This window comes from Callithrix jacchus, chromosome 12 (genome assembly GCF_049354715.1).
Source record: "Callithrix jacchus isolate 240 chromosome 12, calJac240_pri, whole genome shotgun sequence".
NCBI classification, from domain to species: Eukaryota; Metazoa; Chordata; class Mammalia; order Primates; family Cebidae; genus Callithrix; species Callithrix jacchus.
This window is the reverse complement of record NC_133513.1, coordinates 107,362,746-107,377,375: the sequence shown is the minus strand read 5'-3', so window position 1 is coordinate 107,377,375 and position 14,630 is coordinate 107,362,746. Positions and strand designations below refer to the sequence as shown.

General features: G+C 43.8%; 1 long non-coding RNA gene across 1 annotated transcript; it reads right to left on the bottom strand.

Annotated features, from left to right (window-relative positions):
• Positions 1 to 2,404: 2,404 nt before the first annotated feature.
• Positions 2,405 to 7,294, bottom strand: LOC103796822 (uncharacterized). Its single transcript, XR_624684.5, has 2 exons — positions 5,581 to 7,294; positions 2,405 to 4,371 (listed from the first exon to the last, which is right to left on the bottom strand). It is a non-coding gene; the product is annotated as an uncharacterized LOC103796822 (long non-coding RNA).
• Positions 7,295 to 14,630: the final 7,336 nt, after the last annotated feature.

Genomic DNA, 14,630 nt, shown 5'->3' with positions numbered 1-14,630 from the left:
GAACACCGTCACTGTTTTACAGCATCCTCCTGTGCTCTTACTGAAGGAATACAAATTGTCCTAGCCTTTCAGTGCTATGCACTGAATATTTGAGGACTGTTCTCGTGTGTGTGTGTGTGTGTGTGTGTGTGTGTGTGTGTGTGTGTGTTGGACCTATTCACATCTTTAGCAAATGGCTCTGACAGGGTGGCCATAAGCAGATGAGACCAGCTTTTGCTTGGCTGAAAGGCAGACTGCAGTTTGCAGTTTGGCCTTCGGTGTCTCAGTGGCCTTTTGCTTATTCCATGCTTTTTCTGTCCCATCTCTCTCATCCTCTTTTTCCGTGCCCTCCTGCACTAGTAGCCTTGGCACAGTGCCTGGGCGTCCTCATCCTTGCTTTACTCTGGAAAGTGTGGGGACAGAGAGGATGGTGCATTTCATGTTTTCTTACCTGTCAGTAACAATGGTGGCCACATGGGTCCCAGCACTTGGCTGGTGGAGAGATTATTTTTCATTATGGAGCTAATAAAGGGCCTCCATGTTTTACATTGATTAATGAATTATCACCCACACATGTGCAGATCAAATGTCAATATAAGAGTAATTAAGGTATTTGGGAAACATGGGCATAATCAGGTAGTTTTACTAAAATTCCTCTTCCTTGGTCTTCATAAAGAAGATATGGGTCTGTCATAGAATGGGGACATTAGACTGAAAACTGGGACAACCCCCTTCCTTATTTTACAGAAACTAGGAGTTAAGGGGCCTGCCTAAGATTGCAATGATAAAGAACTGAACCCTAAGTCAGCTCCCACTAATGAAACCCTGCTTTTCTTGTATCTTTTAAACTCAGTTCTGCATCCAACTTGAGGAGAAAAGTTCCTTTCCATATCAAATACTATATGAGTTCATTTAAACTGCACCTTGCAGAAATGCATTGCCAGAAAGCACCAGTAGCCTCCTGTGTGCAAGCAGAGTAGTGCTCTGCTCTGGGGAGGGGTCACTGGAAACTGTAATGCAGAGTGCGACCCCTACTTCATTTCCCGGCAGAAGGCTCTAGCCGGAGGGATGGGTCATGGGGCAACCTGGTACCTGCTAACTGCCAGAACAAATTATGTGGGCTATAATGCCTGTCCATTTGGTTAAACTGGGCTCAGCATGCTTGTCCTCAAAGTGTCCTTCCTGGTCACAGCACATGAGATGGGTATTGTCTGCTTTCACCCCACCCTGTACTACACATGAAAATTCCAGTTATTAACGCACTCAAACTAATGGAGCTTGTTCACCCTAGGAGGGGAATTATATATATGGCAGGCTTCTCTGGTGCATATGTAAAGGGCTACATTTTGGAACATTTTACTTCCTTGGGACTCTTACATGCATACTGATGGCATGAAGTAAAAGAGGCCTCTATGATGATATGAAAATCAGTTCCTCTTATAAAAGGTCTTCAAGAAAATCCAGGCTATCATATAGTCTTTCTGTGTGACTTATTAGGAGATAGGAAGAGCCTTTGGAAACTTGCACAGCTAGCTATGCATCTACATTTTGGTTTGGGGTTAGTTATGAAATGTTCTTAATATGACTTCTTCAATAACTTCACATAAACTGCCTGTTCTTCAAAACCTCAAAGAGATCAACTAGAGTTAGTTTTTTGTTTTTAATGGGGTAGTTTTCTATCTGTCATGGGCTCTAGCATCTACTCCGCTACCCAATTCTGTCATCTCCAAGCTGAGTTTCCTCTTCTGAGGCAGAGGCTGGAGCAGTTCATTTTCATTTCTGACCCTCTCCATCCCAGTCTGGTCTATCAGTCCACTCTAACTCAGAGATGTCTAGCTGATAATGTTTCTAAAAGTTTCACTGAATTTATTTAGATATCGAAGCAAACATTTTTTTCTAGAATTGCTTCTCAGATGATTATATCAAATACATATGCTTTTGCAAGTTTGAAAAATTCAAACTTTTGACTAGATAAGTCTTTCTAAAAATGATTTAAAGCTAACTTGGTCTTGGCATCCTCCCATGTATCAAAGGGACAGGTGGGTGCTCACAGAACCCTTTTCCTGACTGTCTTGAAAGATGGTGGAAGGAAAATGGACTGTCTCGTCAACCCTCCTGTGTCCTCTGAAGCAGTCTCAGTTCTTAATCCCTCTTCTGTGTTTCTGGTAGCTATTTCATCTGTACTCCTTATGCCAGCCTCGATTTTATTTGATTTTTAAAATTACTCTCTTCTAACCAATGAAGTGTTTGTCGGTATGCCCCAAAGCTTGCTCTTTTGTGCTCCCTGTTGAAGAACTTTCTATCCAGAAAAAGAGATTACTTGGGACTTGAGATTTGCAGTGATACCAGCTTATAGCAATGATGTACTTTAAGGGAACTATTCATCTATGTTGTGATAGGAGAAAGAGAAACCTTCACTTTGGCATTTTTAAAATACAAAAAATAATAATAATAACTGTTTATTTTTCTGTTTGCTGCCCAGGAAGCAGTGGGAGGTGGTGACAGATACGCTTTGCATATGGATTGTTATGTTTTTATTTGGGCAAGTTTAATCATGCAAAACTCAAAAAGAAAGGGGGAAATGGTCAGTTTAAGCCGAAAGAAACGTTCTAAGCAATGAATACATACACAGCAAAATTAAACAAATCCAACAATTTCTGAAGCTTAGTATAATTGAGTGGCAGTTGTTATTCAATAAAATTCTTCCCCAAAGTGTTTCTCCAAAGAGTCCAGTTCCCATGAGTCACTTCCTGACCCCAGTGACCAAAGGTGGACGGAGATGATCTTGACATTCAGGAAGACGTGAGCTGCTTACTGATCATGTGTGCGTATGTTTCTTTACAGCAGAGGAAACCATGGTCCGCAAAACTCTTGTTCTTTTGGGGTTTTATGTACAGACTTGTCCAATGATGTGTGTGGTTCCTGTGAGTTGCTGACAGCTCTGCATTGAAGCTCTCTGAGCTCTTTCATTTTTAAGTTGGGTTTATGGAATATTTTCAAATGTTGGAAGGCGTATAGTTCTTCCTGCCCTCCCTCCCTTTTCGGAAATATGAAAGCAAATATTTAGAAGAATTCCCTTTGAAAAGCTGTGTTGTGTTCCCCATGAAACTGAGCAGGTGTGTGTTGGCACGCCGAGTGCCACGTGCTTGTGTGCAGAGGAGAAGGTGGCCCTGCCAGCTCCACGCTGCTGTGCCTGTGACCCTGACCTGCTCCCCGCTCCTGTTGCAAGCAGCACTCACTGCACTCCTTTGTCATATACTCTGCATCACTGTCATCCTCACAACTTCGTGAATAAAGTTGTGTGCTTTCTTCGTACACGCCTCCATTCCTGTTTCATTTCGCCTTCTCTGGTTCCCTTGGAAGGTTGACCTCATTTTAGAAAGCACCAACGCAACTTCCAATAACCAAAACAACATCAGAACGAGCCCAAAGCTGTAGGAATGCATTTTTGTCATGTAGGTGGGAAAATGCAACAAATAACAGCGGGATATTCCAGGACTGTGCATGCAACAGCCTAGACCACGTTGACCAAGCGACTAAAGGAAAGAAATGGTTAGTAGAGACGTTACACTGTGCTGTGTCATGGATGCTTGATTTGATTTGTGACACGGCAGGTGTAGTCCCATCATTTGGACAGAGCTGGGGGTTTGAGGAGGTTTGAAGCTCTGAGCCACTGTGAATGGGCCATTTTTTAGTAGGAAGCTAGAATGCAGTAGGAGAAAAGCATCCTTCCAATTTTGGGCATCCTCTGCATTATCAAACTTTACATGAAGAAACTGTGGATACTAACTTCCTTGTTACCTTCACTGCCAAGATTTTAGGGTTGCCAGAAGACACAAGGATCTATGTCCAAGCTGGTCCACTCCAACCACAGCCTGCCTTTTGCTCTGTGTCTGCTGAGCCTGTCCAGGACCCAGTCACACTGGTATTCACATGACCCTCCCCTGGAAGTGGGATACAGGTTATTGTCAAGACGGTAGGCATGTTTAGTTCACCACCATGGAAAACAGGTCAGGAGAGCTCAGCTCAAGGTCTGTGTTCTTCTCACCGTGGGAGAGTGTCCCCGCTGTGGTCCATAATTACCAGAGCTAGGGGTCATCTCCAGTCCTTATGAACTCTCTGTGGCATTTGGCTCTGGTGGCCACCTCTTCAGTGGAAGTTGACCCCTGCCTCACTTCAGTTGCTAGACTTTAGTCAGCTAATCTTTGCTGGGAGTGAAAGGATCTTGCCCCACCCACTGCTCAACTGCCTCTCATGCCCTGCCTTCAGATCTCGCCAAACCACTGCAAGCTCCCAGAACATCCCATGCTTGCTCTCTCCCAGGCAGCTTTATCAAAGGCATTTCTTCTGTACGATGCTTCAAGGAGGTGGCGGAGCATAGAGGACCTGACCCTGGGGAAAGGAATTAATGGCCAACGTTGACTCTTTAAAAACAGTTATCCATCAGCTCTTTGGAGTTACCCATGTGAATTTCCCATGGGCTCCATTTGTTCCAAATGAAAGGCAAGCCCAAGTTCACACCCTTTCTAGGAGCCCGTCTTAATGGGCCCAGCCCAACCTGTGTGTGATTCTTTGCGTGCCTCTAGTTGAACCTCAAACTCGGTACTTAGCAAGCATTGCCTCCTAGTGCTAGCTGCATAGGTTTCTGCTCTTCAGCTGAACAGTAGTGAGATCTCTGTGCTGAGTGCCAGGCACCCTAGCTTTGCATGACCATATTGCTCATGACAGCCTTTCAAAGTAGACAATTATAGCTCCACTATACCGATAGGAAACCAAAGCTCAGAATCTAATCAAACATGCCCAATCACTCAGCCAGTGAGCAGCAGAGCTAGAACTGTCCAGGTCTGCCCCCTTCAGATCCCACGCTGTTATCTTCCACATCCCACTCCCTGTGACTGTCTTAGTGCAGGGACTGTGTGCCATGTACTCAATCTCTCAGGGTGCACTGCACCAAGTGGGTTCTTAGTATGAGACTGGCCAGAGCCCTGCAGTCTGGTCATGAGCCCCAACACTACCACCAAGGCATATTTATGAACAGTTTGGGGGTTACTCGCCAGCTGTGTGTCTTGGGGCCCATTAACCTCCCTTCAGCCTCAGTTTGTTCATCTGCAGAATGGACAAGATAATAATATCCATCAGAAGACTGTTGCCAAGTTATAGCACCTGAGCGCTTAGGTGGTAGAATAAGGACTAGTATTATTTTAAATAATCATTTGAGAATGATTTCGTTTTCATTCTGGGCTTTTTACCCCTTCCTCTAGTCATTTTGTTTGTTTTCACAGGGCCTTCCTCATGGATTCTCCTTCTAGTCTTTATATAAATACTCCAGGCTTAAAATAAGCCCACAACCTCTTTTATATCCGTCAATAACAGCACTCTCTCCACCCAAGCATAGTCTAAGATAGAGATCCCTGAAGATGTGCTAATTACTAGCCATAATAACCAGAAGTATTACTCAGAGCCGAGTGCAGGGTATAGCATCAGCCTGCCTGCGTTTGAGTTCCAGCTCCACCAGTAGCTGTCTGTATGACTAACAATTTGTTTAACTTCCTTAAGTCTCAACTTCCATGTCCAGAAAAGAGGAATAATAATGATACCTACCTTAAAAGATTATCATGAGAATTTCTGCAGAACAAGAGCCTGCATCATACAAAAATGGCTTTTATTAATGAAGTAGCTCTCACGTCGTACGTTCTGTTTGCCCAGCCCTGAACTAAGCATGTTCTATGGTTTCTTTCATATATTCCTTAGGTTGCTTCCAAACAGACCCAGAGAGACTGTCTCTGAGTGGTGGGACTGAGATTCAAACCCCGGTCTCTCCAGTCCTTAACTCTGCTGATGGGCAAGTATTATGCAGAGAGGGGCACAGGTGTCCCCACAGCACTGTGGCCATCCAGCATGGCAGACTCCTCAAATGAAGCATCCAAAGGTTCCAGGTTGGGGCTTAGCTGCTCCGAGGGTTTCCTGGGTGAGGAGGATTGTTGTAGTCTCCTCCAGGGATGCTTAGAAACACTCCCTGTGGAAGAGCTAAGACTTGTTCCCATGAAAGGTGGTGTTTGTTCCAGAAAGATCTTTTCAATGGTATGACTCACTTCGAAGGAACCAAAGGCTGTAAAAGCTGAGCTGCTGGTCCTGAGAGTATTGGGGGACATTTCGTTAGCGGGAGAGAGGCACCAGTCCTCCCCAGCCCCTCTTGCCCATTGCTGGAAGAAGGCTACTCTAACCCCAGCTCATTGCTGGGGTGTTTCTGTCAGTCCCACCCTGCTGGAGGTGGCCCACTGTGGGCGAGAAAGCACTGGGAAGGGCGGGGACTTGGAGCTGGCAGCGTCTTAGAAAGCCAGGGTGGGTGGGAAAATAGCACCCAAAGCTTCAGGGAATCTCAGCCCTAAGAACCCACTTCTGCACCTTCTTCCCCACAGGAGACCAGGACTCTGAAACACACGTTCCTTCTACTCCGGCAGAGCTCAGGGATAGGCTGTAGCGAGTCGGCTCTGCGGAAGGGTGGGTAATAGGACCACATTTATTTTACTTTCCAATCTCCACTGGATAAAACTGCTCTCCAGGGCTTGCCATTGAGCTGAGCACAATCGCACCTCCTGAAGAGATTTTTCTGTATTTATTTGTGCTGTCCCCTGCTGCTGGCTCTTAAGTCAGCCCTTCCCATCAGATAAAAAGAAAAAAGTTGGCTTGGGAAGCCTCCCCTTCAGAGCAGAGGCTGTTCCTGCTTTGCCCCTAGCATATGTTAGCTGTGGGCCCTCGCAGAGTATCCCGAAGGGGCTGGAGGCAGGGCAGAGCCTCAGCAGCTTCTAGCCCCGGAGCTAGCCATATTCAGACGCCCAGGTATCTGAGTCCAGATGCTAAGAAGAGTGTGGTCTGATGGCAGCAGCCGTGAACATTCTTTGCAGGTCTCCAAGTGCCAGGTGCTGGGCTAAACACTCTAGGCAGATTATTTTGTTGAATCTGGGAAGGGCAAACCAAGACTGGGAGAGGCCCGCTGACAGGTGGGTAGCCCCCTCCCATCAAGTCCAAATGCCACCTTCCTCCTAAGGTAGTTAAGCTCTCTGGGGTCTCCACAAGGCTTTCTGAGGATGTCAAAAGGACTGTCTGCAAAGACAAATACCAGGCTTTCTCAGCAAGGTGGAGCCTGGCCATGAATAACATTTTGTTCTAAGCTGGACGGATGCTGGCACAAAAAGAATAGGTTCTTTCGTTCCTGCTATTGTCTTAAAACATAGCTTCTTAATGAAAAGCTAGAAAATGTTGATGCCAGTTACAATCCCATCAGATAAGAGCAAGGGTCAGCTGGCTTCTCCTGTTGAAAAAAAAGAAAAAAGTTATTACGCCCCTCCTTTACATAAAAACAAAGTGCTTCAGATAACACAGAGTAAATTGCTCGGATTTATTAACCATTTTTTCAATCCAATGGCTTCCACTTGCACACACGTGACCTATGATCCTCACAAGCCACAGGGATGGATATTGTTCCTCTCCATACACAGATGAGAGCCTGCCTGGCTTGTCCAAGCTCAAAGGGAGACGTGGAGGAAGAGCTAAGATCTGGACCCAAGTTTAACTCCAAAGCTCAGGCTTCAGTCCATAAAGAGGCTTTGATTTTGTAGGTCTGGGTTAGGAGCTGGGAAGTTGAATCTTACAACAAAATATAAACGCCTCCAGATAATTCTGATGATCAGCCAAGTTTGGGAACCTTTCCCCACATCCCGGGGTCTCAGGTCAATGGCAGAGCTGGTCTGTGAATGAATGAAGCATTCATTGCCAGGATTTGTCAGTCACCGTTGCCCTAATTCACAAGACCACAGTCAGACAATGCCTGGGAAACCTGCCCTCTCTGAGACCTCCATGGGAAATCACCTGCATCTTCCTTAAGCTTGGCAAGGCTCCAAGCCCTCTGAATGCCCCCGGGGAGATTCCACCGCAATCTGCTCAAGTGTCACCTTATTTGCAAGGAGATTATCTCTTGTAAAATGCAAAAGTATGAGATGAGAGATCAGTTAGGTGCACCTTAGCTGAAAGGAAAAGCAATCCACCTGTATCATATTATCCCTTTCTCCCCTCACAACCTTGAGAAACCTCTGAATATTGAAAAAATGGCCTAGAAATCTTATTATTGTACCAATTTACTTCCTTTTCAATGTACTCTCATTCTCTTCATTCTATTGTTTGTTAGGAGGGTGAGTATAATAAGTGCTGGTCTTAAGTTTCCTGTGGAGACAGTCACTCCAGGGAAACTGAGTAACTGTCCTCAGGGCATGCCTGGAGGAAGATTAAGAGCAAGCAAGCCAGGAGTTGTGATTTTGAACTCTTCTTTTACAGCAAGTGGCCGTTTTTAGTTTTGAGCCTTTACGTATCAGTGCATATGCAGTGGGTCAAAATAGTGTCTCCCAAAAGATGTCTACCTGGAACCTCAGAATGTGACTGTATTTGGAATAAGGATCTTTGGAATATTTGTTTGGAATAAGGGTCTTTGCCGATGTAATTCTACCAAAAGACACATGCATGAAATGTGCATCACTGTGCTATTCACGATAGCAAAGACAGGGAATCAACCCAGCAATGGTAGATTAGATCAAGAAACTGTGGTCCATACACACCATAGAATACTATGCAGCCATAGAAAGAATGACATCATATGGTTTGCAGCAACGTGGGTGGAGCTGGAGGCCAGCATCCTAAGCAAGTTAACAGGAGCAGAAAACCAAATACAGCATGTTCTCATTTCTAAGTGGGAACTAAACTTTGAGCACACATGGACATAAGTACGTGGACTATAAGAAGGTTGGGAAGGTGGGTTAGAAAACTACCTATCGGATACTAAGCTCACCACCTGGGTAATGGGATCCACACTCTAAACCTTAGCATCACACAATATTCCCATGTAGCAAATCTGCACGTGCCCCTGTGTCTAAAATAAAAGTTGAAAATAAAAGAATCAAGATGAAATCTTAACTAGGAGGTTAGGTAGGAGGAATGAGTTCAAGAGATCTCTTGTACAACACGGGGACTACAGTTAATAACAATATATTATATACTTGAAAATTACGACAAGAGTAGATTTTAAGTTCTTGTCCCACAAAAGTGCTATGTGAGGTAACGCATATATCAATTAGCTTGATTTAGCCATTCCACAGGTACACATTTTCAAACATCATATTGTGTGTCATAAATATATGCAACTATTATTTGTCAATTAAAAAATTAATTTTTTAAAACACTGCCCAAATTAGGCTGTTCCTTTGAAGTATGAGGTAAATTTGATTATTAATCACTAGATTTCCCTCTAGACACTGCTTTAATGTGTTCCAGAGATCCTGGTACATTATGTCTTCGTTCTCATTGGTTTCGAAGAATATCTTTATTTCTGCCTCATTTCATTATTTATCCAGTAGTCATTCAGGAGCTGGTTGTTCAGTTTCCATGTGGTTGTGTGGTTTTGAGTGAATTTCTTAATCCTGAGTTCTAATTTGATTGCACTCTGATCTGAGAGACTGTTATGATTTCCATTCTTTTGCATTAGCTGAGGAGTGTTTTAACTTCCAATTATCTGGTCAATTTTAGAATAAGTGTGATGTGCTGCCGAGAAGAATGTATATGCTGTGGATTTGTGGTGGTGAGTTCTGTAGATGTATTAGGTCTGCTTGGTCCAGATCTGAATTCAAATTCTGGATATCCTTGTTAATTTTCTGTCTCGTTGATCTAATATTGACAGTAGAGTGTTAAAGTCTCCCACTGTTATTGTGTGGGAGTCTAAGTCTCTTTGTAGGTCATTGAGAACTTGCTTTATGACTGGGTGCTCCTGCATTCGGTGCATATGTATTTAGGATCGTTAGCTCTTCTTGTTGCATTGATCCCTTTGCCATTATGTAATGCCCTTCTTTGTCTCTTTTGATCTTTTTTGGTTTAAAGTCTGTTTTATCAAAGACTAGGATTGCAACTCCTGCTTTTTTTTTTCTCTCCATTTGCCTGGTAAATCTTCATCCCTATGTGATATAGCTGGCCTAGAGTTAGAACCTGTACAATGCCATTTTTTAAAGAACAAAGCTGTTTCCATTCTCCTCACAATGACTGCTAACCTTGGCTTTTGTAAATTGCTAGATCACTTGCAGGATGCAAACTGAGGGAAAGCTGCATACCTTCTCTTATCTGTAAATGCCAGAATTGCTGGCCTTTGTTTACCAGAGTAAGCACCCCCAGATAATTCCATCCTGGCGCCAAGTAAATAAAAATCTATGGATCCCACCCCTACCCAGACGATGTGTAAACGAATGTTAATCTCAGCATCTGTGAACCCCTTAAATAACAATCAGAATGTCAAATAGTCCCCTGGCCCTCGAAATGTCCGGAACCCCCTCACCCTCCTCTCTGCCCAGAAGGTGATTTGAATCCACTGGCCCACGGAATGTCTGAAGCCCCTCACCCCATCCTCTCCCCTCACCCCCAAGGTGATTTTACAAGTATAAAAGGTCTTGTCACCCTCTTTTACGGGGCCACAGGTTGGAGAGACGTGAGTCCTCCGTGGTCGCCGGCAATAAACCCTGCAATTTGGCATACTTTTGTTCTGGTGTTTACTTTCTGTGTTCAGTTCGATATAACACCTATATATACTTTAAAATTAAAATTAAAATCCTGACATCTCATTTCTCTTTTCTGTAATTGGTTATTTTTGAACAATACAAAATGCCAAGTTCATAAAGTTTATTCTAATGAGTCTGTTCTGGCTGCCAGAAGATGCCTCAGTTCAAATCACTAAGCTTTATGCTCATCATTTCTCAATTTTTGTAATTAAAACAACAGTATATAAATGGATCCTTTTCATTCTGGGACAAAATGTTCCATCAAAGAAAGGGCACAATGGTTTACACCTGTAAGACCAGCACTTTGGGAGGCTGAGGCGGGCCGATTGTTTGAGGTCAGGAGTTCGAGACCAGCCCAGCCAACATGGTGAAAGACCGTCTCTACTAAAAATACAAAAATTAGCCAGATGTGGTGCCACATACCTGTAATCCCAGCTACTCAGGAGGCTAAGACAGGAGAATCGCTTGAACCCGGAGATGGAGGTTGCAGTGAGCTGAGATGGCGCCACTGCCCTGCATTTTGGGAAATAGAGTGAGACTCCATCAAAAAAAAAATGTTCTGTCAAAGCTTTGAAGTTCTTTCAGCTCTTTCCAGCTGGGTGTGGTGGCGCCCAACTGTAGTCCTGCAGTCCTGGCTACACAGAAGGATGAAGTGGGAAAGTGGCTTGAGCCCAGGAGTTCTGGGCTGTAGTCCACTGTGCTGAATGGATATCCATACTAAGCTCAGCATCAATATGGTGAACTCCAGAAAGGAGGGACTACCAAGCTGCCAAAGGAGGGGTAAACCAGCCCATATCAGAAGTGGAGTGAGACAAAAATCCCATGCTGATCAGTAGTGGGAGCGTGCGTGTGACTAGCCACTCACTCCAACCTGGGCAACATAGCAAAACCCCATCTCTTACTAGAAAAAAGTGTTAAAAGGCCTTTCCAGTGGTAAGAAATAGATTTGTCCTTCTTTGGCCATTTTTTTCTTTGCCCAAGCAGAGGCACGAGAAAGCATCTCCTAACACACTTGGAGAAGTGAAGAGCTCTCTGCCCTTCTCTAAAGATAGCCAAAGGCTTCCGGATCTGTAGCTTTGCTGTCCAAGGATGCCTCTCTTTCTCTGTGGCTGACCCAGGAATAACCCCTGTAAAATGTTCTGAAAACAGGTCAGGAAGTCAGCTTCCAGAGAGAATGGGCTTTTCTTTGAATCTCTGAATCTGAAACCCTTGAATGGAGAAAGCCCCCTTCCCTTCTCTCCAAGCAGCCAGGAAGTGGATGTTCCATGAAAACTCATCCATATTGGGAAGAAACAAATGCAAGTAGGAAAAAATTGCTCCTGAAAAAACGGCCCTTGTCTTTTCATATCTGGCCCTACTCTGACTGAGGATAGAAAATTGTCTTTCCATTTTTGGAGCTCACACATGACTCCTGTTTCCACTGCTACCTTCTACCTGAATGTGGTTTCAGATTTTTAAAATACACTATCAGAGCACTTTGGTTAATCACATAACTCATCAGTCATGTTTTCCAGGTAATCGATAAACACTGTTATAAGAAGGCAACATAGAGGCCAGGCGCGCTGGCTCATGCCTGTAATCCCAGCACTTTGGAAAGCTGAGGAGGGCAGATCACCTGAGGTCAGGAGTTCAAGACCAGCCTGGCCAACATGGTGAAACCCCACCTCTATTAAAAATACAAAAATTAGCCAGGCGTGGTGGCGTGTGCCTATAATCCCAGCTACCTAGGAGGCTGAGGCAGGAGAATGGCTTGAGCACAGGGATTGGAGCTTGCAGTGAACTGAGATCACACCACTGCACTCCAGCCTGGGCGACTGAGCGAGACTCTGTCTCAAAAAAAAAAAAAAGGCGACGTAGAATAAAAGAACTTTCTGGAGGTCTGAGCTAGCAGGGGTTGTTCAAGTGTCTGCACATGGGAAGTGTGCCTCATACAGTCAGTGCCTTTGCATGACCACAAATGATGTTTCCTAGTTATGCTAATTTGTCTTAATTCTCAATGGGATACAGAGCCCTAAAGCCTTTCTAAGGTCTCATTTCTTTTCAGTAACATCTGTACTGTATCTAAAGTGAGAGGTGTGACGCTGGGTGTTGTAGAAAATAGGAACATGAACACAGGCTGGGACTATGGGAGCAATTGAGGTGTGTAGGCTCAAAATGTAAGGCAATGCTTACTCTAGGGCTTATGTGATAAAACACAATCTCTTCCCTCAAAGAGCTTGGAAGGGCCAGGCGCGGTGGCTCATGCCTGTAATCCCAGCACTTTGGGAGGCCAAGGAGGGTGGATCACCTGAGGTCGAAAGTTCGAGACCAGCCTGACCAATATGGACAAACCATATCTCTACTAAAAATACAAAATTAGCCAGGTGTGGTGGTGCAAACCTGTAATCCTAGCTACTCAGGAGGCTGAGGCAGGAGAATCGCTTGAACTTGGGAGATGGAGGTTGCAGTGAGTCAGGATCATGCCATTGTGCTCCCGCCTGGGCAACAAGAGCGAAACTCCATCTCAAAAGAAATAAAGAAAGAAAGAAAAAGAAGAAAGAGAGAGAGAGAGAGAAAGAAAGAAAAGAAAAGAAAAAAGAGCCAGGCGCGGTTGCTCAAGCCTGTAATCCCAGCACTTTGGGAGGCCGAGGCGGGTGGATCATGAGGTCAAGAGATCGAGACCATCCTGGTCAACATGGTGAAACCCCGTCTCTACTAAAAATACAAAAAATTAGCTGGGCATGGTGGTGCGTGCCTGTAATCCCAGCTACTCAGGAGGCTGAGGCAGGAGAATTGCCTGAACCCAGGAGGCGGAGGTTGCAGTGAGCCGAGATCGCGCCATTGCACTCCAGCCTGGGTAACAAGAGTGAAACTCTTGTCAAAAAAAGAAAGAAAAGAAAGAAAAAAAGAAAGAGAAAGAAAAGAAAGAAAGAAAGAAGAAAGAAAGGAAGGAAGGAAGGAAGAGAGAGAGAGAAAGAAAGAAGTTTGAAGTCTGGAAGGCAACATAGGTAGGTAACTAATAGACTAGATTTGAGGCTTAAAGTAGATGAAAAAGTTCACAAAATAAAAGCGAAATAAGATGGCCTAAAGACCCAACTATAAAACCGCAAACTATAGAATTCCTTGAAGAAAATGCAGGAGAAAAATTCCATGAATTGGTTTAGGCAAAGAGTTCTTAGAAACGATACCAAAAACATGTTCCAGAGAAGGAGAGAAATTGATGAATTTTGGTCTTCATCAAAATTAAGAACTTCTACTCTTTGAAAGATATTATAAAGAGAATGAAGCAAGTCTGAGATTGGAAAAAGCAATTTGCAAATCACATATCTGATCAACGACTTGAATCCAGAGAAAGTAGATAAAGAACTCTCAATACAAAGTGTTGCAAGGATGCAGAGCAAGTGGGACCCACACACTCAAAATGATACAATATTTTGGAAAACAGTTTGATAGTTTCTTATAAAGATAGAGACCCCTAACATAAGAACAAACAGTTCCACTCCTAGGTATTTATCCAAGTAAAATCAAATACTTAGTTTACACAAAAACCTGTACATGAATATTTATACTGACTTTATTCGTAATTGCCAAAAACTAAAACCGCAAATATTCTTCAACTGGGGAATAAATAAACAAACTATAATTCATCTATACAATGGAATGTTACAACACAAGAGGGGATAAACTTTTGCAAGAACATGGGTGAATCACAAATGCATTATGCTAAGTGAAAGAAAAGTCAGAGGTTTTCAGGGGACAGGATTAGGGGGAGGGATTGACTGCAAAGGATCACAGGGAAATTTTAAGGTTGATGAACGATTCTGTATCCTAATTGTGGTAGTGATTACGGGACTGCATGCATTTGTCAAAAGACACAGAATGATACTCTAAAAAGGGTGCATTTACTGCACATAAGTAACAATTTAAAAATTGTGAAATAAAAGCAGTTCAAAAAACAAACTTTTACTGACAATGCTAGTGTATTGGAAGCTGTGAGATGTTGTAAAGGGAGTGGGATGCATAGTCAATCTTGAAAAGTTTACGTGCCTTGCCACAAACCAGGCACTATGCTAAGCACTTGAG